The sequence below is a fragment of the Struthio camelus genome, chromosome 1 (assembly GCF_040807025.1).
Source record: "Struthio camelus isolate bStrCam1 chromosome 1, bStrCam1.hap1, whole genome shotgun sequence".
Lineage (NCBI taxonomy): Eukaryota > Metazoa > Chordata > Aves > Struthioniformes > Struthionidae > Struthio > Struthio camelus.
Genome location: NC_090942.1, coordinates 123,155,012 through 123,182,180, shown reverse-complemented (window position 1 = coordinate 123,182,180; position 27,169 = coordinate 123,155,012). Strand labels below are relative to the sequence as shown.

Sequence of the window (27,169 nt, the reverse complement as noted above, 5' to 3'; positions counted from 1 at the left end):
GAAATCACCTAGAAAAGGCAACACAGTTTCCCTTTGTAATGTTTTTCATGACGTCCCATCATTCGAAGGCTGGAGAGATCTGGTTGTTGCAGCACGACTAACGCGGCACCTAGGCCAATGGGGAAAGGAGAAAGGTGTCTTGTTTTTTTCCATTCACGCAATGAAATGTGAACAAAAGGATGGTGTAAAAGCCACCGAGCAGTGAATACTGATCTCCATCAAGGCAAAGCAGCCAAAGAACGGAGGTCACCACACTCATTTTTGTGTCTGCAGTTTCTGTGGCACCCGGCGGGCTGAGATGTCCATGCGTGGGGTGATGGTAGGCCCCTTCCCCCAGGAGGGTCTCGTGGAGGTTTTTCCCCTTAGGTTCCTTTCAAGTGCACTCATCTGGGAGGCAGAGGAGGATGTTGTTGGCTTATTTCTGAAAGAAACTCCTGTTTGGCATCATTGAGGATATTTAACCAAAGGTGAACCGTGCTTGCTAACCCCACAGCAAGCGTGGGCAACATCCCAGTGAGCTTCATTGGAGACCTGGCAGCCTTTGGACCTCATTTGAACTTTAAGTGCAGAACAACACTTTGGGAAGGTGAAACCAATGCAGACTGAGATTGAATACACAGAACGACGAAATACACACAGACTCCTGAGTCACAACAAACTGCAGTAGCGCTCACACAGCACTAATCCTAATGTGGCTCTTATGGAAAAAGAAAAAAGAAAAAACCCAACCCACGCAGGACATAGCACAACAATATCTCCAGGGCTTTGGCCAGAAATGCAGGCACACTGCTATGCTTATTCAGCTAGCGGCTATTCCTGACCGGCTGTCCTCCAGCTGAGTAGTTCCAGCCCACCCAGTTTTCCTGCCCTGCAGCAGCGGGGCCACAGCCCAGCTCCGTGGAGGGTACCAGCACCCTGGGAACCTTCCGATTTGATTTTTTCTGTACCACCTAGAAAGCAGCATTGCAGGCAACCTGAAGACTTGGGGTGCATTTAGAAGTGAAGTGCTCTTGGTGTACATATGTGAAGAGAAGAAAGGGATTTCCATTCGGAAAAACAAGCAGAAGGGGGAAAAGCACGTGTCAAAGCAACGCTGAAATGAAAGCATCATCCAGGTGGTGGTGTATGATACATGCCCCAAATAGGTGGGAATCGTCAGGCCCCCAGGGTGCCCTTAGCACTCACTCATACTTCTCTGAATGATGGGAGAACCCCAAGTGACTTGTGGAAACATCAGCACCTCTCGACCCTGTTTAGTTTATGAATTTGAAGCTGGCAACAAAAGTTAGTGCTGGCTGCCTGGATATAATGCAGAAATCGGCCAGTCAGCACAGTTCAAATGAAAGCTGTTTTGCAGGAAGTTGAAAATGCCAAAAATAGCAGTATTTGGGTAAATCTTTGTATTTGCTTGCAGATTTTGTGGGTGTTTTTAAAGTCTCAAGGAGATGCATACGGTCATTTTAACCTTAGAGCCAAGCTTACACCACTCAGGATAAGAAACGCCGCAAGACCTGGTTTTGTGTTGCTCTGAACACATATTTTGCTTCTTCCATCTTTAGCCAAGCCTGTGAAAAATGTAAACAAGCACCAAAATATGAAACTCTGTATGAGGAGATTTTCAACACTCTTTCCTCTCTTCTTCCCAAGTCTCTCTTTAACCCTTCTGACTGGTCTTTTCCAATTTCACCAAAACTGATTTAATAAATGACTGTTTCTATTTTCTCCCGAAATAGCCAAGGCACAAAAGCCACTTGACATTTTTTCTCTTAAGGGGACACTGCTTCCGTTCTTAGAGTCCTAAAATTTTTAAGACGCTTGTTGGTTAAAGCTTTCCAAGAAAAAAATCACTCGTGAGCTAAAATTAATCCTGGGAAATTTCAAACCAACAGTAACATCCTGGAGAAAGCCCGAGTGTAAACAGAGGGTGAGAAAACAAACGGCACTTTGAACGTTTGTGCTTCTGAAGTTGTGCTGGCAGAAGGAACCGGGCGCAGACTTTTCTGGATCAAAGGAAACAAAGGACTGGCTCAGCTTCACTCGCCGTGCCCAGCAAGCTGTATATATTCAGTAACAGATAGAAATAGACTACTTTTTTCATCCTACAAGTGAAAAATATGTCTCAGCCAATTACCTTTTGTAAACTGTGGTATGTAGTAGTTTCTAAATCAAGGGGCAGGTTCTTTGCTGCGTGTTAGGGAGAGCAGGTGGTTTACTAAAATACCATAAGACGGTGGGCTGAAACTAATACCCTTTCCTAAATATATGTTTTAACAGGGTGTTAGTAGCACAGCAAGAATATTTAAGGTGTGTTCTGGAGGAAAAAAAGTTGTGCATGATTAAGGGATTGTATTTACCTGGAACGGCATCAACCTAACCTTTGTGGACTGTAATGCAGGCACATCTTCCCAGATTTTTTTATTTAAATACAAAGACATAAATATATTATAATAATATAGCATGTATATAATAATACTAATGAGGAGTGTATATATCACATAGGAAAAAATGATGGTTCAAAAAATGTTACAGCTGACTGTGCACCATAAATTTGAACACCTTACTCTGCGTGATTAAAGAGTATCACCGTTTGTTTTTTTCCAAAAGGTCTAATTCAGTGCACAGCATGGGTGGTGCTCTTAAAAGAGTCAAAGCTGATCTTTAAGAGTCAAGTCCAATTCTAATATTAATTTTATAACAAATGCAAACAGTCAAAACACCTACTGCTGTTAGATTTGGTTGCACGGACTCAAATTAAAGCAGTCTCTAATTTACCCAGAGCTCTACTATATATCATGTTTTATACTGGTTATCATCAACCACCCAGTTTGTCCAACACTTCAGATGTTATTACTTCAAGGAGGGGTTGCAGCTGCTCTCTGCCAAAATTGTCGGTTGTACTGGGTTAAGACAATCATTAAACTCCTGCAGACTGAAGCCAATTTCATTATGAATCATGGATTTTGTGGATTACCGCATGCTTACTTTAAAGGACAAATAGCTTTGCTACTACAGGAATAACAGTCTCGGGGAGATCAAAGGTAAGAAGGAAAAAAAATGCCTCCAGTCATGAAGAATGCTCAAAGTGAGCGGTGGCACAAGGATTATATATTACCCATGCATGTATAGCAAAGTAAACTGTCATTAAATGTTCCCAGGGAGGCAGCTGAAGAATATTGGCAAACTCTTTTAAGCAGTGGAGATCTGCAGGCCATTTTTTTTTTTTTTTAACTGGGTGCCTTTGTTAAGCTCCTTACACCAGGAGCTTAAAAGATGGTATCTGGCTTCTCATGGACTTTTACGAGCACTTTAGAAAACTGGGGCCAAGGCTAATGATTTGGAGCATAAGGAATTAGGAGCTCAGCATTACATAGCAGCTGAAAGAGGAGGCTGGATTTTAGTGTAGTCCTGGCAATCAGCTGCTGCTGTTGATGCTTCCGAAAATCTAGGTGCTTACAGGTACTTTCTCTTACTTACAGGTAAGAGTCCTATTGAGAACCTCAAATATTCAAATCTTTGCATATAGTCTATTCCTGTGTTTATAGGAGAAGAAACTGAAGGAATTGGCTATTTTGATCAACTAGTAGTATACCTAGAACAAAGACCTATCTGATGTGTTCATAGAGAACCAGCTTCCTTCTAAAAAAAAACCACAAGATCTCCTATGCACTACAGCACTTGGCTGCAGGGATAACTCTTCCTGTCTTTACAGTCTGAGCAACTCAGAAATCTCAGGCAGCAGCTATTTTTCTTTCAAGGTTTTATTTTTAAAAGATCCCAAATAAATTTCAAAGAGTGAAATAACAAGTGTGACAATTTAGCCACAGGTGACTTCAAGGCACCTCTCAAACATAATAGGCTTCCCGCCAGAATAATGAGCCACTCTGTGCTGCAGTTATGAGCTCACGCAGGCTTCAGCTACAGCCGTCATGTTGCAACTGTTGGGAGATGCTGTCAACACAGCTCAGTTTGCGCCCGCGCCGCCACTCTTATGTTACCACAGCCACCTACCCTAGTTCCTCTCTTCATGTTTTTCAGAGCAGCAATACTGAACAGAGACCCAAAGCTACAACTTAGACCAAGGACCATGAAGTTTTTTACTTCTGTGCTATGGCACACTTTCCAAGTTTTTAAGAATAGAATAAAATAGAATAACAGAACAGCAACTTCTCTTTTATGTCTTTTCAGGCTTCTAAGAAAAATAGTTTGATGTATCTCGCCCTTCCCCTGTTTCCAACTTTGGCTGTGGCTGCAGGAGTTATATGACTCGGTATGCTGAAGGAAGTCAAACCCCAGTAAATTACCTGTGACTTTAGTCCTGACAGTAGTTATCGTTTTCATTTCTTTAGACATCCTTACAAGCTATCTCTGTGGGCTTGGCCTAGTCCCTCTGAGTTTTGTGTTTCTCATCTTCATGAGCTGCCAGGAGTGTAGCTGTACATTGCAAGTCATACATGTTGGGGGGGGGGGGAAGAGACAGAGAGAGAGAGAGAGAGAGAGAGAGAGAGAGAAAGAATTTTCTAGGTAGCCGTGAAGAGTTTTGAATAGCGAACTGAAGTTGGACTGTGAGTGGAGGGGAAACAGTATGGTGCTTGATGCTGCATTGATAGGCTGTGGAATAATGGTATAATACAATTATTTGGGTTTTATCATTCTGGCTTTGTTTGCTGGCAAACACACCTTGGCCACTGTCAAGAAAGAAACATGAGATGTTGTAGTTCAGAGCTGTGGGCAGAAGGAACCGAGCTGTTCCCATCACCTGGTGTGGGTAGGGAGGCCCCATACATAGCCCAATCATCTGTGCTAACTAGTCCCGGGGATCCAGCTGTATGTGAGATATGCATCTAGCAAAAGCCGCTTGAGGAAAAGCTTCCCAGGTAGCTAAGGAGTAATGGTGCATAGTGTGAAGCCAAGCTTTGCTTGGCCACTGTGCCTCTGTGGTGAAGACCTCAGTCAACTACAGGGAGATTTGGCTTTCCTATTCCTATGCCTTCCTATCTGTCAATAAGGGTTTTGATTATTCCCATTACTTTCTGATTTGCATAGCTAGGTCTTGGATTTTATAAGTGCAGGTTGCATGGTCAGCTGAAAACACTGTGTTACATCTTGTGGAGAAAGCTTTATTTCAGCAGCATGTAAGGAGCGGTGAATATTTCCATAGGCCTTCTTAGGAATGAATGAATCACAGGAGATAAGTGAATGAAATGACACAGCCCCAATGACTTAGTGCAGCCCAGTGACATACACAGAGCATGTTAGGTCATGGTTTTACCTCCTTCGGCTCCAGAAAAGGCATAGACTCTATTTCTCCTGTGTACCCTGGCATAGCTAGAGGGAGCATAGTTCTGTTTTCTTTGCAACAGATGTGACAGGGCATTTCTTCCTCAGGTAAACTCTGCCACATGCTACTATGTGATGGTGTAAGGTAGCACTTCATGGTCTGCTGGCATAGCACCATCAATACGCTCTATATGAAATTAATCAAACAAAAATTCGAGATCTTGGTGAAAAGCCAGAAGGCTGTCCTCCCTTGCTACAGTGGGCAAGGCACAAGGCAGCCGGCTGCTGCTTGTGCTGCAGCTCTGCTGCAAGCTGAATGAGCTCATTCTGCTCTTGCTCCACACAAAGCAAGAGCTGGGGGGATGGATATGTAAGTCCGAGTGGGCTGGCGCAGCCAAATAGGGCTTGCATCAGAGCTGGCTTATGTCCCACCAGCTCAGGGCATGGCCGTAATTGCTCATGGCTGGCCTTCGCATACACTGTCGATGTAACTGCAAGCGGTGTGTTGCTAAGTTGGATGCAAAAAACCTCTAGCTCATGCTGCCAAAATGACTATCACCTGTTTGCCCATTTCTCCAACTGCTCCTTTTCGCTTTAGGCCAGTTCAGCCAGTGCAGGAGCCCCAGCACGTGTCTTGGGGCTTCTGCACTCTCTGCATCCAGATCCCTGTGGAAAAAAACAGCCCCTGGATCGAGATAAATGCCACCTGCTTTCAGGGTGGACTGCACCAACGGCTTCTCATTTTTTGCTTTGGCAGGGCTCAGTCAGGACACTTCTACTTGCTCTAGGGAGGCAAATCATTTGTAGGCTGAAAGGACAAAGTTCCCTATGTAGGTGATACGGCTCATCTGGCAGCCCTGAACTTTTGTACAGAGAACAACACCTACGCTGCCAGGCGACCTGCCAAGAGCTGCACCCACAGAGAAGGCGGCCCCGCCAAGAAGAAAGAAATTAGCTTTCTGCTGGCCTGGTGGTTCTGCTTTCCCCCCCCCCCCACCCCGTCTCATTCTCACTCTTTTGAAAGTAGTTCAATTTTGCCGCCAAATCTTGTTCATAGTCTTCTCCTCTTTGCCAGAAGCCAGTCCGCATCCTCCCCAGCTACACTTAAAACCTTCTCCAACTTGAAAATGCCAGGAAAAGCTGAAGCTCTAATGATGGCTGTTAATGCTTGATTATAAAATGAGGGCATCAACCAGACAACGTGCAGATGCTGACAGCAGTTAAACACCAGCTCGGGTGGCCTTTGCACTGTTTGCCGGAATACTCTCCCAACGCTGCTGGCCTTACCCGCGTTGTGTGCTGTTGCGCTGCAGGCAGACGTAGAGGTCTGTGGGGCGTGCAGCCGGAAGAGGCTTTGCAGAGATCTCCTGCAGAGAAAGAGACTCGCCAAGATCCCCCGTGCCCAGGCTGGCCCCACGCTGCCCCGAGGGCACGGCTGGGGTAGAGGGGGCTCCCGCTGCACCTGCGCCCAGCGCCGGGATCAGGCTCACCAGCTGTGCCCACGCGGCCGGCGCGGGACTTAAAACAGGCACCGGCCGCCCAGCGGTGAAGTGGTTATAAGTAACTGTCGGCAGATAACAACTCAGACAGTGATGCCATTATGATTCAGGTGGTAAATGAGGGTTATTTCCTATCAGACTGCTGTCTTTAAGACTGAGCAACGTGGTGCCGGTGCACTTGGTGACCCCTAATTCCCTCAGTTGCTCCAAGGACATGGCTGTTCCCTGTCCTGGATTTACTAGCAGGTCAAGACCTCGGGTGCGAAGCTCTGGTTCTGTGGCAACTAACAAAATGGATTTATGAAACCCGGGGAGTATTGTAAAAGTGGGCACGCCCTTGCCTGTTTTATACGCAGCTGCAAGTAGGTGCTGCTGTGATAATTACTGCCTTGTAAAGGGATCTGGCTCCAGCTGCCGCCCTCCGCCTGTTCCCTGCTGCCTCGCGGCAGCCGGAGGGGTGCTGCTGGTGCGGGCTCTGCCGGTGCTCACACCTTTACTTTCTCGTAGTTGAACTCCCAGTAACAAGCGTAGAGAGAAGGCGCCCTCCTTTACTCTGGGCGCCTGCATCACACAGGAGAGGGTGAGTCTGGACAAGGGGAGGCACAAGTAGATTCAGCTGGATTTTAGTGTGAGGCCACATTAAAGTGGATTGCAGAGTCCCGCAGCGAGGTGAATGAAAGGCTAACAATGCTATGATGGACAGGTAGTATCTAAGCGTATTCCAAAAATCAAAACAGACTTAGTCACCTTCTTTCAGCTGGTTTGCAAAACGTGCTGGGAAAGGGCAGCTGTGTTGTAATGACCGCGCTGCATGAATCCTCCTTAGAAAGCCTGGGCTGGCCACAACTGCTGCTGGCAGGTGCAGCAGCCACCAGTGCAAGTCCAGCCCTCAACGCACCAAAACAGGAGGCAAAGACCAGAGTGTATCTGGTTGCACCAGTGCTTTTGTTTTTACTGATATCTTTTCAGGGCATGATCTGTGAGTGTTAACGAAGGAGACGCTCAGGCAGTGGAAGCCCTTTGTCTGGGGAGTGGACTCAAAAAGAGGGCTTCGAGTGGACAGCTGAGGACTTTGCCAGCTTCGTACCACCCTTGGCTGTTGGCACGGGCAGCTCGGGAGGGAAATAACTAGGAGCGGAGCCACTGCTGCCCTGGGTACAGCTTGAGAAGGAAATCCCGCACCAGGGTCTTTTCGGGGGGGTGCGCCTTCAGATATTGGCCCAGCTGCTGGCAGTGAATGGCTGCAGGAGGCCAGCATCAGATGTCATGGTTGCACGGCTCTTGCATCCCATCCCCCACTGCAAATTTAAAAATAATTCTGGACGTTATAAACAGCTTGTAACATGTTTTGTCAGGTTTTAACGATCTTCTGGAACTTAGCTGAACGGATTGACTGGCAAAGAGGCAGTGCCTCTCCTTATATACAGACTGCTTCAGCAGATCTCTTTCAGCTATGCTTTGATTCTCTTGGGAACACCAGCCAGGACTGCTAATGTTCTTAGAGGGCAAGAAACATGCTCCACATGCTCCAAAATAGGTTTAGCTTGCAAAGGCTTGTTCCTGCATCGCCAGAATCTATCGCTTTCAAGTACATTAAGGGCTGATTTAACTGTCAAAGGTAATGACTGGACTGGGCTAGCTTTTCCCAGAAAGATTATATTCACTCAAAATCAGCTTTTTCTGAAAACGCTTTGCAGACAATAAAAGGTTATTGGGAGCTATTAAGTCCTAAACGTTGCTTATCTGCTGTAGAGCAGGGACAAAAGAAAAGCAGCAATAGTTCAAATTCCACAAATGTGGCATGGGTTGAACATTTCAGAACTCACCTGGGCTCACAGAGCAGTTTAGGTCAGGAGCAACCTTGTCTGGGCCAGCCTCCGCTTAAAGCAGGACAGGCTTCAGCCCTAGGTCAGGTTGCCCTTTGCTCTTGCAGCACGACTGCAGTCAAGCACGGCAGCTTCCCACCAAAAGGAGGAGACCCTTTTCTGTCTTTCTAAGGGAGCCTGCCCTGCTCCATTGTTTCCTCCACTTCTTTTCTTCAAGGGTAGGAACAAAATCATCAAATTGTCACAGAGTTGGGCTCAGTTCTCCCCCCACCCCCAGGAAGATTTTTAAAGCACTGGAGGTTTTGCTCCTGATTAGGATGAGATCGACATTCCCAACACTGAAACCCCACAGCATGGGATAATTTTTTTCTAGCTGCAACCCTACGTGTTATAGCAGAGGTGTTCACATACGTTTCCTGCATTGACTTTTCAGATCCTTATGAGACAGCGTCATAGATAGGTTTACACCTCTTTCCGCACAATGTCAGCAGATTTCCTCTCCCAAATTATTTCTGGTTGATATCTTTCATATATGTCTTTGTGTACTTTTAGCCTGACATCTGGAGTTCTTAGGGTACATGCTGAACTTCAGGGGCCCTCTCAGAGGTGTGAGTGACTACAGTGTCCAAACATAGTGATGTATGGGACCAGCGTCCTTTGGAAGCTTTGTATCATCACTTTAGAAATGTGTCAGTGCTCTGCTCAAAGTCTGCCAAACTGTTAATGCAGAGAACTGATTGAAGTTCTTAACTAAAGCTGCTTCTAGCAATCCTTATGTAATTCCAGATTTGCATTACATTTGATATTGCTATTGATTTTTTTGCTTTATGAATGAGGAGCATGGTTTAAGAGTCTTAATTTGGCATCCTAATATAATTTAAAACAGCCACATAGCATTCTATTTTTTATAAAAATAACTTTATATGAAATGTACAAACATACCTAAGTATAAAAGCTGTATATACATATATATACATGCACATCCCATGTATTGTTTTGTTATGGATATTATTGCATGTGTTTATTGTTTTGGTTGAAGATTTAGTCCTCCTTGCATTTAATCATTCCTACACTCTTCTGCAACGGCTAAACGGAAGACCTGATTTCAGTTAAAAGATATAAAAGTGGAGCAGGTTATCCCATTTACTGTGGAACCTTGTAGGATGGCTGAATTTCAGCACCAAATGACACTTTAGCTAACATGCATAGGAACATTTTGTTTTGGCAGTGGGTTGAGTGAGACTTTGGCTTTGCTTGGGGATTTAACTGTGCAGACTCAGTTGCCATAAGAATTCATCTGAGGTGCTGCTAAAAGACGACAGGGTACTCCACGTTTGACGTTAATACCAAATGGATAGAAGAATCCAACCTACCACTAAACGTATTTTAATAAAAGAACAACATAGACTGAATCTATACTGGTGAATTAAGCATGACCAGGACTATTCCCAAGCACTGAGACCAACTGGCACAGAGCAGCCCATGTTTGTGCTAGTGAAATGTCTCACCATCCAGAACAATGTGGCTGCATGCAAGCCACCTTTTGAAAATGGTACCCGAAATGCTCTACCTACCCAGTCATGCCCCAGAGTTATTTGGGCATAGCGCTGTCAGGAACATGAAATGTAAGTCAGGAAGTATTCTTACAGTTTACCACCACAAATGATTTTGTTCCAGGACCCGATAATGTTTAAGGGCATTGAATTTGTCATAACACAGTATCTTGTGACCAGTACACCAGTTAAGCCTTCAGCTGATGAGCAGTTTACAGAAAGTATACATCAAGTTTCCCAGACCTTTACTCAATCTTCTTACAGGGTGTTGCGTAATTGTTTGCAGATAACCAGTATTGCCCTGGACTGTTTCCAATATGAGCGTATCATCAAATCACAAGATCTATTCATGGTTAGATGGTAAATTTTGCTTATCTGTCTGAAAGGCTTAAACACCCAGAGTTCACAAAGTCTGTGTGAAAGACAAGTTGTTTCTAATGGATATATATCTTTATGAGCTGCCCCGAGTGTGATGTCACTTGCATTCTCTTTGCAGGAGGAGTACTTTGCATTACTGGAGTCCCCTTAGGAAACAAGACATGTGCCCTGGCCTCCATGAAAAGTTTCTGTTTTGTTAGCCACTTCCCTGTAGCCAGTATTATGCCAGAAGCTTATCTCTATGACAGGTTTGTTAAATGAGGGCAGAAAGACTAAAAAAAAGGGAAAAAAAAGTGCTGTTGATTCACACTTCCATCATACTGCTACATAGCCATAAACCTCGTGGTTAAAAAAGGACCCATTTCGCTCTACATATGTCTAATATAGAAGATTTTAGTGCAGAAGGTTGCATGGTACTCTGTTCTTTCCCTTAGGGAATAAATGAATGAAGAGAAGTTAGTGTGGGCACAGGGACAAATATATATAAGCTTGCCTTCATTGAATTCAGGCAGGAAACAATGCATTTCTGCTCCATCAGTACAGTGAGGTCCAAAGACAGTTTTCAGTAGGAATATTGGGGCAAATTCGTTTCAGCTCTGAATAGTTTCTAAGTACAGTTTATTATTTTTTCTAAATAATATTATTTGAAATGGTAGCAAGAGAAAATACTAAGCAGTCCAAGGAGCTCCAGTTATATGTTCTTTCTGGCAATCCACAGATGAAAGGCTTGGAAATCTCTCCTTAAACTGTTTGCTGGATTGCTTGTCACCAAGAAAATTCAGCTGGCGAAGTTAAGAGTTTTATTAAACAGCTTTATGGCAAGCTGCTGGAAGGACTCAGTAGATGAAAACCCCGCTTCAGTCAGCAAACCCTATGGTTTAATTGGCATCACTTGAAAAGTAAAATAGAAGTTAACCAAAGGCCAAACAGGACTCCCTGATAGGGAATTCCACTCTGCACTGTAATAGTTTTATGTCATATCTACAGCTAACCTCTGCAGCTAAACTGCACACCACGTTGTATTTCTAATCAACTATGTCAATACAAGAACATTTACTGTCACTCCTGTATGGATCTGTGAAGGCACAATGAACTAAAGTTTGCAAAAGAAAGAAGTCTGCTTCTTGTACTTTAGAACTGGTTATTTTTATGGATTTTTTTTGAAGCTCTGCAAGATGCTTCTACTTCTAAACTAACCACTTGATAAAAAACACCATTTGATCTCTGAAAGCATAGGAAGGGGATAAAGCATTGAGAAAACCTGAAAACTCATATTTGTAACTTATGGAAACAACTCCGAGTAATATCTATTCATGCAAACTGCATACAGAAGAAAGGAAGACATATTAGATCTCATTGTTGCTCTCCCCCTTGCCTGCACTCCCCACAGCTTGACATTTGTTACTGATTTTTCTCAACCAAATTGTTCCTGTCTTAGGCAGTCTCGGAACAGTTTCAGCTTTGTCTTCCGCCGTGCCCACGCAATGCCTCTTGGAGATGGCTACAGGAAAGTGGAAGGAGCTCTTCCAGGGATGGAGAAACTCATGCAGCTGGGCTGGACTCCCTAGCCTGACGTTAGCTACAGGACTTTTTTGCTTGAGAGACCCTTGCAGGAAGCAGCCTTACAGGTAGGTGTTCCTAAAGGTTTGCAAATCTTTTAGTTTTGTTTTAATGACAAAAGTGTTCATGGTTTTTTCATGAGCTCAGTTTATGACCACTGGTTGACTCTTTGGATTTCCTTGACTTCCACCTGTGCTACCTACCTGAGTGGTGAGTCACAGTCTGGTTTCACCTGAGGGCAGATTAGCAGAGGAGTCCCTTGCACTAACATCCCTTTTCTTTCCCTTTTTTTGACATTCAGGGTAATGTCAAAACAAGCCACTGTACTTCCTCACAACTTGGACAGTGTGCCTTGTGGGTGAAAAAAATTTGTCCTAGCTGTGAGGGACATGGAGACAGGAAAGAGGATCATTTTCTAAATAATCTATATATATATATATATTTTTTTTTTCCTCTTGGCATACTTCAAGTTACCTCAATTAAGAGGTAACTTTACTTGAAACATCACATTTTGGCCTGGCTCCTGGGCACTTAGGTTGCGTGTTATTTTGTAGTGAAATACTCCTGTTTCACAATGTTTTGACTCCTAAGGCTTGAAATGACCTGCCATTTGTCTTCAGCAGCATTTCAGCCAAGTTCCTAACCCTGGACATTTTAGGTCCAGAGACCTAGAGGAAAGCACAAAAATGCCCCCCTCAAATAGTTGCAGCAATTTTCAGCGAGTAAGGTCTGAAACAAGCAAATCTGTGCGTGGGCAACTCTATCTTTGCTTTGCTTTGGGGTAAGGGTTTGTGCCTTAGTAATCCGTTTGATTGGTGTGCTTAACTGAAATGAAACAGACCGTGCAATCCACAAGCTGCTTTTCTTTTTTCTTGTCCTCTCAATTTTGCAGTGATGGAACATGACTTTGCCACTAGAATAGTTTATGATGTGTGCCATGTGCTGCCCTGAAAGATACATGTGTAATAAATGTGTGTCGAATCTTAGGAACAGCAGCTGATTGCAATTTATTGCCTTATCATGAGGGATTTGTCAGCCCTTTGAATCCCTAGTGGACATGCGGTCCATGAACGATGAATCATAATGACCATCTATGTCCAATTCAAAGATAGAGATGTTCACGCACACATACACTAGTTTTCCGAGAAAAGTAGATTTTGGGGGGACATGGAAGCCTGTTACCTTGCTGCATTATTCAGTCTTGCAGAACAATTAATCTAGCATCCTTTTGGGAGAAGGTCTGCATTCAAAGAACAGCACAGATTCTTCTGCTGTGTGTTTTCCTCTCCCAAGCATAGAAAACTGATGCAAGAATGAAACGACAAAGCACTTCTGCATGTGTGAAGTGGCTTCTGCTGGCTGCTCAGCATTGTCAGCGTGCTCCGGAAGGACTCCAAACAGAAGGTACCTGCAATCACCCACTCTTAGGGGTGTCACTCTTGTGGTGATATTTCCCCTCTTCCTCCACTGTCAGAAAAAAAGAGGGCTTGATCTGCGATTAGAAAGCTTGCTTGTGTTCATATGGTCTTGAATTGGTCACTGGCTTAGAGTACCCAGGCGTCTAGACTAGGAAAGGCAGCTGGCTGACTTCTTCCAGAGGACTAGCCAAAGCATAGGCAGGGTGGGCAATTTGTGTACCAGCTAATACGGCGCGAGAGACTGTCACGCTCCATTTGCTGTTTCCTTTGCCTGCTTCCTGCTTCCGCTGACTGTTCCTCACAGCAGTTGTGGCCCTCCTCTCCTAAAAGTGTATGCAAGTGAATAACTCACAGGGTGGATCAGAGATGGGGAAATGGAGAGAGGATTCAGCACATCGGCACACTCTGGTGCTGCACTGGACCCCTGGACGTGCCGCAGAAAGCGGCATTGCAGTTTGGTAGCTTTGCTAGTCACACAGCTACTACATCCAGCTTTGAGGTCAAAGGGATAGCAGCTTGCTAGGCTGGAGCCTGCTGCATTAACTGAAGTTGCTTATTTACATCAGCACTGAGTGCTGAGTTTGGCTTCCACATGTATATAAGGTCTGATTTTTTTTTTTAGAACCAGTAGCTTTTATTATCCCACTTACAATTTTGTCCACATTAAATTATTCACTATAATAAGTGTAAGTCACGCAGGTTGTTTCTAAACTGATCATGCGTCAGGTTCCTGGTCTCTGCTGGCTTTCCTTTCCATTGCAGCTAGGGCGTGGGAGATGAGCTAATGCACCCATGGTCGTGCTCCGGTATAGTGTCAGAAGCACTTCCATGTCCAGTGGTTTTGCTGTAGCTATAACTGTGTGATACACACCCAAAATACAGAAATACAATGCTGCAGGCATAGTTATACAGTCTTAAAACTGTGCCTCTTAAGTAAGACTGTCATGAAAGTCAACAGGACACTGAACGGTTCAACCACTTCCAGAAAGAAAACCTGCCCTTAGTCTTGAAATGCCATTATTTTCAAAGCATGGAAAAAAATGAGGATTAAACAGAGCTGTTTCTTTAATGACACATCAAGTGATCTTGAGCAACACTGAGAGCATGCCTGCATGTTGGGGCATTACTTTGAAAGTTTGATAAAACTGTTTATAGAAGGCCTTTCCAGGCATTTGCACAAACAAAGCTCCATTAAACTACATACCAAACTAAAGTCTTCATTTGGTGAACTGACAAGGAGAACTCAAAGAGATCAAAGAAGCTGTGACGAGTGGTGGGGAGGAGGAGGACAAAAAGAGAACGAATGAAGAGGCATTTCTTTCTTTCTTTTGCATTGCTCCTGCAGTGTAAATTCCTGTTGAAGGATTGTATTAGAAAATCGTTGTGGCCTGCAAAAGACTAGAGCTTAGAGACAGTCACAGTGCTGGCAGTGAGCTGGGAGAAGATATCCTGCTGAGAAGAGATCATGCGACCAACTTGATCACACAGTCTGATCTCTGACATGCCACGCTGCCTCTTGGATTTCCTTGAAGTGAGTTTTCCTTGAACTGATTTTCATCTGAACTCTTGCACATCAGCTGAAAAATATGCTTCCTGTCCTGATGATTGCATTTCTAGAGTTAAGGAATCCATTGCACATCCTGAAATGTTGTTTTCAGTGGTAAATTACTTTCACTATTAACAACATGTTCGTTTTTCTGGTTTTAATTTCAAGACACTGAGTTTTGTTGTATCTTTCTCAGCTAGGCTAAATGGCTTTCTATCACCAAAACTGTATTTTTCTAGGGAAGGAGTTATGCATTCATTGGCCCATTACACCACCTTTTCTTTTTTTAAGAAAGCTAGACTGAGTTTGTGAACCTTTTCAAAGACAACCCCTATTCCAATTTAAAAGTTTTGTTTTTCCTACCTTTAATCAGAGTTCTTCTGTAAGCGGTAAGGTCTCCTAGAAAGCTGGGCAGAACTGATACATGTTTCCATGGTGTTTATTTGTTGTACCATAGGCTATATCTAAATTTTCCTTCCAAAACTAGTTGTGCATTTCAGGGTAATGGTCCCCCACCGGCCTAGACTGGGGACTTAATTGTAGTCCATATGCAGTGGTTCATACATGACATAAGGGTGTCTAACGCACGCCATGATCTCTTTACTGCACTTGGTCATGGGTATTGCGCCTGCCTGGACCTACAAGTTCAGAAGTATTCTCCAAACTGTGCTCCCCCTATCCTTATAAATTTAGCCACTGTGCTTAGGCAGCCTATCAGAAGAGCCTAGGGAAGCACCACTGTGCTTAATGCCGTAGAAATACTAACCCCAAATACCTCTTACAAATGCATGCAGTCCAGGGATAAGGCAAGGAGACAAGAGATGCAAGGAGGCAGTATGGTTAGCATGGCGGGTGGTGATGTCCCTGCAGCAGCAGGGACACAGCAGGAGTGGGACCTTTGTCTAGCTGTTTGGTAGACAATACAGAGAAGGAAAGCTTTATGGCGGGAGGTGAGGGAAGACAGAAAAGAGATCGTGTGAATGTTCATGAGGAGTTCGTCCTACACGCAAGAGGGAGGTGTGGAAGAAAGTGCGTTTTCAAACATTTGTGTGTTGTGGTAATGGGGGCATCTATCATGAGCCAGCCACAAGCAGGGGTTGAATTCTCAGATTAAGAGAAGATGGTGGGCTGGAGCAGACTGTAGTGGGCTGTAAAAGACAACTAACTTGAAGATATTGATGGTTCTGAAAGGTGGGAAGGCTGGTGCATTTGAAATCTTAAACAGGTAACAGCATCCTTCTATTTTTATTTGGTGTTATCTCATCCCCCATTCCCAAAGACGATATTGACTCTTTGGTGAAATGTCATACCAAGACCTTATGCACAGCTGGTTGTCTGCCAGAAAGAAACACAGTCATTATCAAAGTTTCTGCTCCCTTAGCCTACACTTTTTCTTCCCAGCTTTATGGTTTTGCACATAGTTGTCTCAATTTGCATAGAGTTTATTGTGTTCAGCTTATTAGCCGTCTGTGTGCCAGTAATCTGTCCTTTCTGTTATTCTCCTTGATGTTTATCAGCTCTCAGAAATTTGCCACAAGGTTGATTTTTCTGCACCAAACTTATTTCCTTCCTCAGAGAGAGATGCAGAAAGCGCTAAACGCTGTCAGCTACCGACTTTGTAAGCAGTCTGTTGCTTAACACTGGCTCAGAGGGTCTAGCAGCTAAAAGATTGGTGTCAGACCATACCTGCTACCACTTGCCAGATCCCTGTGTGGCACAACTTCCCCTATGTTCTGTTGCGTTCTAGGGTCCTCTCTAACCCCCGTGTCACCTGCAGGACGTGCAGACTGTTGTTTGGGATAGTTCCTCACAGTTACTAGACGATGTAGGCATGAAACTGGAGTATATCCTTATCCTCACAGAAAAATCCTATACTTTTCCCATTAGTGATGCTTTGTGTATTGCGATTGAAGTCATGGATAATAATTGCATTTCTTTATAGCTCCACCTGAAGTTTCAAACAGAACAACAGCAATGATGATAAAATAATCATAAACCTGATTCACAAAGCTGAACACAAGATTTAGCCCTCTCCAGATCTAAGAAGAAAAACTAATTTAAATCCTCCTGATAGTTATCTATTTAAATCTTCTTTTGAATTGCTACACAGTTGTTTGTTTTCTTTTAAATAAGAAAACAACCAAAGAACAGACCACTTCCCTAAATTAGGTTTATCAGTGTTTGTTTGTCTTTCTCCATAGAAATTCAGGTCTTGTCCAGGCTTAGAGCATTTAACGATGACTGATACTATATCGCAAGACATGAGAAAGACTAACACAGCTAAGGAAGGGATATTCTGTCTGTAGCTTTATGGCTTGAGCTACACGGCCTTATTTTTATTTGTTTTCTCCATCAATGTAACAGATAGTCTGCATTAGAAATGAAGACATGATCCTGCAAGTGATTTTTTTCCCATAAATATGTCATATTAAAATGTAAGGCTTAAGCGGCATTGTACATTGCATGCACGTACAGCCCATCTCCAGCCAATAGTAAGATCTAAAACACTTTATCTTGGTTTGCATGCACTCCCGATTAATTCAAATGCTAGCTGACACTTGGGTGAGCCGATAATAAAGACTTCTAAGACATCAGAATTAAAACTCTGATGGCTGTTCCCCTGCTCCCCAAATCTAACATTTATTTTTGATTTGAAAAATAATTTTGACCCGATGAAAGAATTCGTGATGTGTGCGATGTTCTGTTTTCAGTTCTTGTTTTAGGCAAAGTTCAGGAGGGAGAGAAACATTGAAATGAGAAAGCAAATCTTTTCGTACGTTTCGGAATATAAGACTTAGTTTTTTAGCTGGTACTACAGGTAAGAGGCCAGAAAAAAGGAAACTCGAAAGCAATTCAAAAACTTAAGAAGTTATAACTACTGCTTGTGAAGCCGTCAAATCTCTAGCAATGTTTTCTGAATGCTGACACACATGATTACTCAAGAATTCGACACTTGTTCCTGACAGGCAGGCCTGTCAGAGCCGAAATAGTAGGCACATTTACAATACCATGATGTAACGTTCCCCCCCCTGTTTTGTAAATGTGGTCACATGTTGTAACCTTCCTTGGTTTTTAATACTAGAGCAGCAATGTTTAGCACGCAGAGTCTATGCTGTAACATTAAAACTCTTTCCTAGCAGTTTGGTAGGTGTTTTGTAACTTGGTGGGGAACTCTATGTTCACATAGCTATGACCCATGACTTAATCTGGGTACAGCTTTCAGTTCCTCTGTTTATTTTTGCTAGTAGTGCCAACCAGAACTGCTCTCTTTGCTCTGCAAAGGGCAGCATCCTGGTGGCCAGTGTTGCAGCTCTGCTGAGAGCAGAGGGAACCTCCGTTTCCACAGGGCTCTGAGCACTTTCCCATCAAGAGCCAAAACCTTGCGTCCCACAGAGGCAGAACAGGGCAAAGTACCCCGAAAGATACCTTACAGATGTCTTTATCAGATGTCTTACAGATGCCTCTGTACTCCTATTCTGAGGTCAAGGAGAAAGCAGGAGTTGTTCTAACTTAAGGCTTGTCTACACAGGAAAACTTACCAGAAGAGCAATAGTGCAATAGTTCCCTGAGTCTTCCTCTGGCTTGGGTTAACTCAATTTGGAAGCAGAGTTATTCCAGAATATAATTTCCACTTGACAGTCAAATCCTACTTTATTAGAGAATAATTTCCATTTCCAGGCAGGCCTGTACACACTGCTCTGCAAAGTCCTTGATGAGCTCTGGAATCACAGAATAATTGCAGGCAATGCCTTTTCGCTGTTCTCTCGTCATGCCCCATGTCGCAGCTCACAAGAATGACCAGAAGAGAGCTGGAGAGGGCCCTCAGAGAGCACAGAGCTTAGCAGTAAGAAAAGGGCACGACCATAAGGGAGCATTAATGTGCTGTGGGTATTTCCTGGAATATGCTGCTGGAGCTCCTCTAATTTATAGCAAGGCCATAGAGGCCTACTAAGAAGTGGCTCTCATGTTTCTTTTATCGCCCACACACAGGAATGAGAAACAATAAGGATCTTGACCTGCTTTCCACTTGCATGGAAAGCATGTTGTATGGAAGCAGAGAAAAAAGTACTATGGGAAAAGAAAAGCCGAGTGAAAGCAGCCTGGGCAGGGGAATTCTGTAATTCTTTGTCCCACTGTAGCAACAAGGGGGAAGCTGTGTTCCCCCCTTTCCATCTCTTATTTTAACATTTGCAAATCTCTGGCTTGCTGAGTGGGTGGAAGAACTCAGTCTGAGACTGGACTGACTTGGTGACTTAAAAGCAGAGCAAAACAAGGACCTCTCTGAGCAGCTTGAGAGCTAGCTTTCTACACAGTGGCATCAAGGGCCCATGCCCTTATCACTAGACCTGTCATATCTTGCACAAATGACTCCCAACACACAAGCCCCCACAGCTCTAGCAGCACCTTAGTACTGCTGCACAGCCCTCCGCTGCTTCTGATCTAGGGCCTCAGGCTGCGGGGAGCAGCCATGGTGCTACGTGTCCCATGGGCCGTCTCACATAACAGGGCTCCATGGTACAAGGAGTCCCGCAAAGCAATTTGCTGCCTCCTTCTGAGAACATTCAACCTCTTTGTGCCGGGTAGGCTCCAGTGCTGCTTCATGCGTCGGAAAAGAGAAATGTATAAGGTGTGTGTGGGAACAGGCTTTTCTGCGTACTGTTAGCCACCTGGGCCAGTATGTGGGCAGATTCCCAGCACCACTATTTTACTGGACTTATCTTAGGGCAAGATCCTCTGTACGACTTCTCGCTCAGCACTCCTAAGTTGCTGAGGAGGTGCCAAAGCACAGATTTTATGGACTCACTGGCTTAGTACAGCAAACTTTCTTTGTGTGTCAGGTGAAGACAATGTCAGAAGATGGGCAGCTGCTGCCAACATCTGTTCTTGTTGCCATGCCATGGTCTTAGTATATAGGGGCGAAAGACGCATTAGGCCTTTATAAATAAAAGATCGAGTCATAGAGTAGGTGAGGCTGGAAGGCACCTCTTGTGCAACCCCCTGCTCAAAGCAGGGCCGTATTAGGGGTTACTTTAGCTTGCTAAGGATGAAAACCTGATGAGAGTATGAGCATTGTGTACAGAGCTACACATTGTGGGTACTTTGTGATTCCACGGGGTCAAGGAGGAGGTAAAATCAAAACTGGATAAACTCTGGAGGGTTTGGGTTGTGTTGGTGCTGTATATTGATCCTGCAGGTTCCCAGGCAGCTCCATTAGCAAGTAGTCAATCCCTGCAGTAAAGAAACACTAGAAATGCAGCTGCAGTGGCCAATTCCTTGTCTGAGCCACATTTATTTCCTGAGAAGGTCTTATGGGAAGGGCTGGGTGAGCTTCCACTCAACAAACACCTCCAGTGCTGGAGTGAAGGCTTGCAAATGCAGCAGAATCTTACTAAAACCTCGTTTCAGATGGAGTCTCTGCAAATCCCTCTCAGATCAAGGAAAAGCAGGGACAGTAGTTGGCAGGGAACAGTATCTCTTCTGCACTAATGACTGAGAATACTGTGGGAGATATTAAAGGGCTGCTGTTAAGGTACTGCTAATAATTTTCTGAATCATTTCCATTCCTATTCTTCCCCTGACAGCCTGAAACTGCTGCGAGTCCTTTAAAACTATTCTGCCTACTAATAGTTTATTACTTTATTTGATAGGTTGCTTAGGGATAGGTAGGCAGCTCATGTTTTTCCCTCCTCCCTTTAAGTAGTGAGAGCTTTTCAGTATTTCCTGGAGAAAAATGGGTGTAATAAAATATGAACATCTTGGGCCCAATCACGCAGCAATGGAAAAACCGCCCTGCTAGGTTGTTTTGTGCTGGCTGTGCGATGGTTGCTGTGCTCTGAAGCAAGCTGGCAGTGCTGCCAGTGCTCAGGCTTCTGGTAAACATCTTCTTGCTTCAACTAGTGGAAAGGCTTGCTCATTTAGGAAAGCAAGATGGAGCGTATATGGACCTCTGCGGTCTCCACTGATGGTTTTTCTGAATGAGTCATTGCACAGCGCTGACCTGGGTAAAGTCGCATGACGATGGCCAAAATTGCCCAAGCACCTGGGTTACTGCTAGCAAGTGTTGTTTTGGACTGCAGGCTTCAGCCTTCAGTAAATACACATGTGGCTACAGCAATAACACGCTGAACTAGCTGTACTGACCTACGGGAGAAGTGTGGCGATTATAATTTACCAGCAGGCACCATGAACTTACTTAAACAATGTTTGACTGAGTGTTGCAGTGCTCCTCTAAGGGAAATGGCAAATACCCCATTACTCAAAGTGCTTAAAGCTGGACTGGCCAGAAAAACAGGGAGCACTGCAGCAGGAACGGCCCAACTGAGCGCACTTAACTGCTCGTTCCTCACCCTGACCCAGGCTCTGGGGATCTCCTTCCCTAGCAATGCTCAAGTCATGGGCTGGGAAAGGAGCCACACGGCTCTAGCTGGAGATTTTATAGATCGTTTAAAAATGTGTAATAAAAACTATTTGTGTTTATGAAAGAAAGATATATCTGTGAATTCTGGAAGGCGCTGCCTGTGGAAAAGGGATATTCTGAGCCTTCGGATTCTGGCAAAGCCCCTTTATTAGAAAGTGGAATTTTCCCTGCATAAGCAACAATGCATATATTTGTTTAAAAGAAAAAAAAAGTTGAGAAGCCAGCAGACGTAGAGTCCTGATGAAGAAGAAAAGGAGCGTTGTGTCCAGGACATTGGGGAAACTGTTCAAAAACAGTTCATCCTTATGCAAAAACTGTCCCTGTTCACTCACCAGCAGCAGTGTTAGCTCGAGTTAGCTCCAGCTGTTCAGTGGGAAGAGTGCGAGACTGGGGTTTTGGGACCTGGTCCTGACTTCAGCTAGAGATGTGGGTTCTTGGCATCTCCCAGGGGCTGGCACTCAAGATGGGGAGAACAAACAAGCAGGTCTGTTCAAAGGCATGTAGGAGGAATTATATTTCTTTTGGAGTAACTCCTCTTCCTTCGCAGGGCAAAAAAAGCACCCTGTAACAGAATAAAAAGTCCTTGTAAATGGAAAGAAGCTAAATGTAAAGATTGCATCTGCAAGATCCCTCTTTGCCTTCTGCCAAAATCAAAATAAAAATAAAAAGAGAAGATTCAAGATGCATCAGGCCAAAGAGAGGCTATGCAAGTTTGAACAGGTCTCCTTAGCCTAACGCTTAGGCGTCCAGCTGAGGGAGGGGACAGTTCTGGTCTCTGCACCTGAGACTGAGTTTTAAGCTGTAACCATTTCATGACAAATACATCCCTTCCTCCCTGCAGCCTCACTCGGAGGACCGAGGCGGGAGGCAGGCATTGGAAACCCTCCCGTGGTGGAGCGATCTGACCCCAGCCCTCAGAGTTCACGCGACGCAGGGTGGGAGCCATCAATACACTGTCACCTCCTTTGGCCGTGCTTTGAGATGGTAAGCTCAGCTCCGGTTTTCCCGAAAGGAAAAGTATGCCTGCCAGCTCCCGGGAGGAACTGTCGGTTTTAGCCCCTTTTACCTGCCGGCCGCGACAGACAGTTGGTGTGCAGCGTGGGCTGCCTGGGGTGGTTCTCCGCTCCGCGTGCCGACCGTCTCCATTTCCAAACCACGCGCTTTCGGCTGAGCTTGCTCACCTCGCTCTGGGCTCTGGACTTCATGCTGTGGGCCCAGTCCCTGAAGGTTAAGTACTGGGGAGACAATACTGTTTTCTTTGTGGTTCCGCTCATGGTCATGAGAGAAAAAAAAAAAAACACGAGTAAATACTTTTTTGAAACGCAGGCTTCAGAGAGGTTGTATCAGGATGTGCTTGTACTCTGAGTTTCAGGTCATGATGCAGAAAATCACTGTAAACCTTCAGATGGGAGTTTAGATGCTAGCTGTCTAGAGAGATCATCTGGAAAAATATCTTCCAAGGAATTTATTTTTCGCATGTGAAGTGATTTTGTTATACTTGTTTCTATTTTGTTAAACTCATCATTTATGTCAGTATAAAGGCCAAGAGGGATAAAGGCAGATAAAAGAAAAATAGCGGAATCTAATGCTTCATCCCAAACCACAGAATTCTTTAAAAACTCTTCTATTCATAAATAAGGCTCATCACTAGAAATTCCTAATTTGCATGGAGCAAATTATATTGTCATTGGCCCCTCTGTTTGATTTATTTTTGATACATTTGCATATTATGTGGGTCTGAACTACATGGCACATATTATAAATGAGATACTAGATATCTCTCTCAGAGGTCACACACACTGGACTGAACTTTTAATTCTTCTTCCTTACAGGGACATCTTTTATTCCCTCCTTAGCTTTTTCACCATTCATATGTCTAGCATATGAAGCAATGCTGCAGTCACATTGCCATGGAACACACATGGTGGAACTAGTGCTCAGTTGCACATACACAGAGAAAAAGAAAAACATGAGATACAAAATAATCTGCAGTCTCTCAAATCTGGCAATTCTTTATGCTGTTGAAATTTGGACCCTCTTTGGAGAGGGAATCAAAAAATTCCTCCTACCTATGTTGTGAACATGTAAATTGCTTCTTATTTCTTGCTCCCTTTTTAACTCCAGGAGGCTTATTTAGCAAGACAAATATAAGTTCCACTGTCTGATTGGCCGTGAGGAAAGGTACTGAGAAGAGAGCACTGTTTTGCTGCAGTATGAAACCTTGCTGTACCCTTATCTCAGCTACTTTGTGAGGTGCTGGTCTCCACAACTTAAGAAGGACATGATAGCAGAGAATAATCAAGAGGATAGCACAGCTTCCTTGCAGCTCAGATGATAACAAAGTCTGCAACCCTCCAGGCAGAAGAGGAAAAGGACCAGAGGGAAAATGTGATCGATGCTGACAAAGTCATGAAGGCCACGGATAAGGTGAATGGCCTGGAAGGCCATTGTGCCCCAAATCCCACAGTACTGGAACAGGGAGGCACTTGATGAACATAGCAGGAGACTGGTTGAAAAGAGATGAGGGAAAATGCTCCTTTATTCAGCAAGTGGTAAGCTGCCAGAATTTGCTGCCCCAGCAGGTTATGGAGGCAGAGGGAACGAGCAAGCTCAAAAAGGATTTGGCAAATCCATAAACAAGAGGTCCTTAGATAGGTAGTAAAAGGACTGTGCAGGGATGCTACTTCTGAGATGCCTAACATGGCAGTTGTGGATGCAGGAGCAGTACGTGGAGAATGGATGGATAGATGGTGGCTAGGTTTGCTCGCTCCTGCTTCCACTGGTGGAAATACTGGGCTAAATGATCCTTGATCTGACCCATCTGTTATGTTCTTATTCTGTATCTGGTCATGGCTCACAGCAGATGCCTCAGGAGTATAAAAATAAGGCAAAGTAGAAAGATTTTTCGCAGCATAGGCTCTTGCACAGCAAGTGCTTTGTGGCTCACAGCTGGAGGTATTTTACTTAGGATAAGATTTCTACCTTAAAAAAAAAAGAGGGCTTTGAAGTCAAACTTTGTTATTAGAGGGGACATGCCAACCATGAGTAGGTGCCAACTGCAACACTGCATTATGACTGCTGTCTCATGAGGAAAGCTGGCAGCTGGAAAGGCTGGGAGGCATGTCCTGAAGAGAGTGGAGAATTTAGCCAGACTTTCAACAACCTCTTTGACGCTGGGTGGCTGAGAAAACAGGGTAGCATTTTCTGTATGAACTGTGATATTCACAAAATATCCTTGAATAACTGTCTACTGTGTCACACTGGCTTACAGCCTTTGTTGCTGCATTGACCTGACACAGTGCAGGTTACCTGATTTAGCTCCTGGAAGACACGCTAACAGGGGTTGTGTGTATCAGGAAATTTTGTTGCTTCTACTATCATGAAATTTCTTTTCTGTTAAACAAAGAAAGTAAATTTAACTTCCCTGTTGCCTCTGTGTTTAAGCTAATATTGGGCATGCTAACAAGAGACACAACTGACCTTTCAGTCCAAACAAGCAACAGTTCTACTTTTAGGAAAAATGGGAATGAAAATGAAACTTCTACAAATTGCAAGAAAGATTAAGGTTCTGTAACCAAAGTGTGAGAGAGACCCAGAAGAAAAAGGAACTCATCATTACAGCCCTTTTTTTTTTTCCAGGAAATAACGTATTTACCCTTGTTAGGATCACTGCTTAAAGGCAGGCACCCAAAATGTAGCATTACAGTTTTTGGAGCATTACTCAAAGCTCACGGAAGCTTAGCATTTTTCTCATTCTGCTGAGTTCCAGCTCAACCTCAGGACTTGCAGCTCTCTTTGTGCCCTTACATTTTCTTCTGCATTAGCATAAGTACAAACTATGGGGGAAAACCCATTGAGAGGCATCTAGGCCCATAGCAGTGATTGAGAAGTAGGGAAGAATGATGTGGGAGGCATCTTCCTTTTCCTTCATAGGGGCTATGAAATGTAAGACTGAAGGATAGTGTCTCAAATTATTCAGAGAAGGCGAGGGTCATGGTGCAGGTGCAGGCTTACCCTTTCAGCTCAGTAAGTATAAGGCATATCTTTTAAAAAAAAAAAAAAAAACAACACACACACACACACTCAAATCTTTAGCGTGCTGCTATACCAGGGTGACTACAATGAAAGCCAGATCAATACATGGCCACATTTGGCAGACAGGAAGATTTAAGAAGTTTAGGGGAAGGGTCATGCTTTTTATAGCTACGTTTTCTGTAGGTGGAACTCTTCAAGTATGTGCTTAAGACCAAATGGTTTCTTACTGCCTACCGCTTTGCAGCGTGGAGGATGGGAAAGACTGAGATGAGAAAGAAGATACTTACAACAGGGGGCTTGCTCTGTACCTAACAGAAGTCAGGAACAGTTTAAATATAGGCATGGTCTTGAGATGCCTCTGCTCTCTCATATTTACCAACAGCTTTACACTTATTTGCAACACAGTTCAGAAATGCTCATTTTCTTTCAAAGGCACAGCTCAAAGGCATTAACTTCCAGCCTAAATTTGAAAGTAGATGGAGCTGTGCAAGTGTTAGCATACATTTAAGCTTGGTTCAAGATCATCAGCCTATCCATTCTAGCAGACTCTCCATCTCCCTAATTCCACGTCCTTCTCTCCCCCCTACCCCCACCTGCCGCCCTTCAGAGGTTTAAGCTGGTCTAGAAGAGAAACTTATCACGGAACAAGAAACCTCTCCCTTCCTCCCTTCTTAAACTTTCCGAATTAAGAAAGCACATACACTGTTTTCTTCTTGTTCCCAAGAGGTTTTAATAAGGATTCATGTTTTTAAACCTCTCACACTATACAACACATTTAAATGTACATCAAGCTCAGATAAAAAATAAAGCTTTCTTACAAAGTACATTTTTCCAGTGAATTGTTTTTTTTTGCAGTAAAAATAGCTGCTACATAAATCCCTCCTGATCTTTGAAAAGGAGTCACAGTTATTTCCAAAAATAGAATTCATATTTTAATCATACAGGATAAACTGCAGGAAGAAGAGACAAGTCAACTGAAAAAATAGGCTTGTATATAAATTTTTTGAAAAGGACATGCATAGAAGTTGAAAAACATATGCCATTTTTAAAGGAAAAAAAGGTAATTTTATCCATATTAATATTTTCATTTTCAGTTACAGAAGAAACCACGAATAGGCCCTTTATGTCCCAGAATATAATATTAGTTTCTTGTAAAAATGCCAAAATGCACAAAGAATTGCCAGCGTCGGTCTTGGCAAAATACTTAGCCAACCCCCGCCCCTTACACATTTCATGTGATAGGCATACCATATGCATGCATGCTGAGCACTTATGCTGTCTCTCAGGCCACTTAAATATTTTCAGAAGGTTGTATATCCTAGACAAACATGAAACAACCATTTGTTAAGTTTACATTCGTCCTAGTTCAAGACACGTACAGTTAGTTTAATTTACACTATACAATATCTGTTAAATAGGAATATTAAAGAATTTCAAAAAGAATCACAGAATATATACAAACTGAATATTGAAATGGTATGATTTTCCTTCCCTTCTTAAAAGGGCTTTTGTGTTGTTTTTTTGAACAGTTGCTACATCTTGTTTTGGACACAGACTCTTTATGTACCTATGCAGCACATTTCTGGAGTAATATTGACAGTAAAACGTGCTTTAGAAGAAAACACTTAATACCAATTCTTCTTACTGCTCTTTTAAAAT

General features: G+C 43.7%; 1 long non-coding RNA gene across 1 annotated transcript in view; it reads left to right on the top strand.

Annotated features, from left to right (window-relative positions):
- The window catches only part of LOC138061644 (uncharacterized), a 74,364-nt gene extending 47,344 nt beyond the window's left edge, over window positions 1–27,020 (top strand). Inside the window, exons 2-5 of the long non-coding RNA XR_011135579.1 lie at window positions 11,972–12,161; window positions 13,387–13,497; window positions 14,857–15,042; window positions 22,317–27,020. This is a non-coding gene — a long non-coding RNA (uncharacterized lncRNA). The remainder of the gene's footprint in view (window positions 1–11,971; window positions 12,162–13,386; window positions 13,498–14,856; window positions 15,043–22,316) is intronic.
- Window positions 27,021–27,169: the final 149 nt, after the last annotated feature.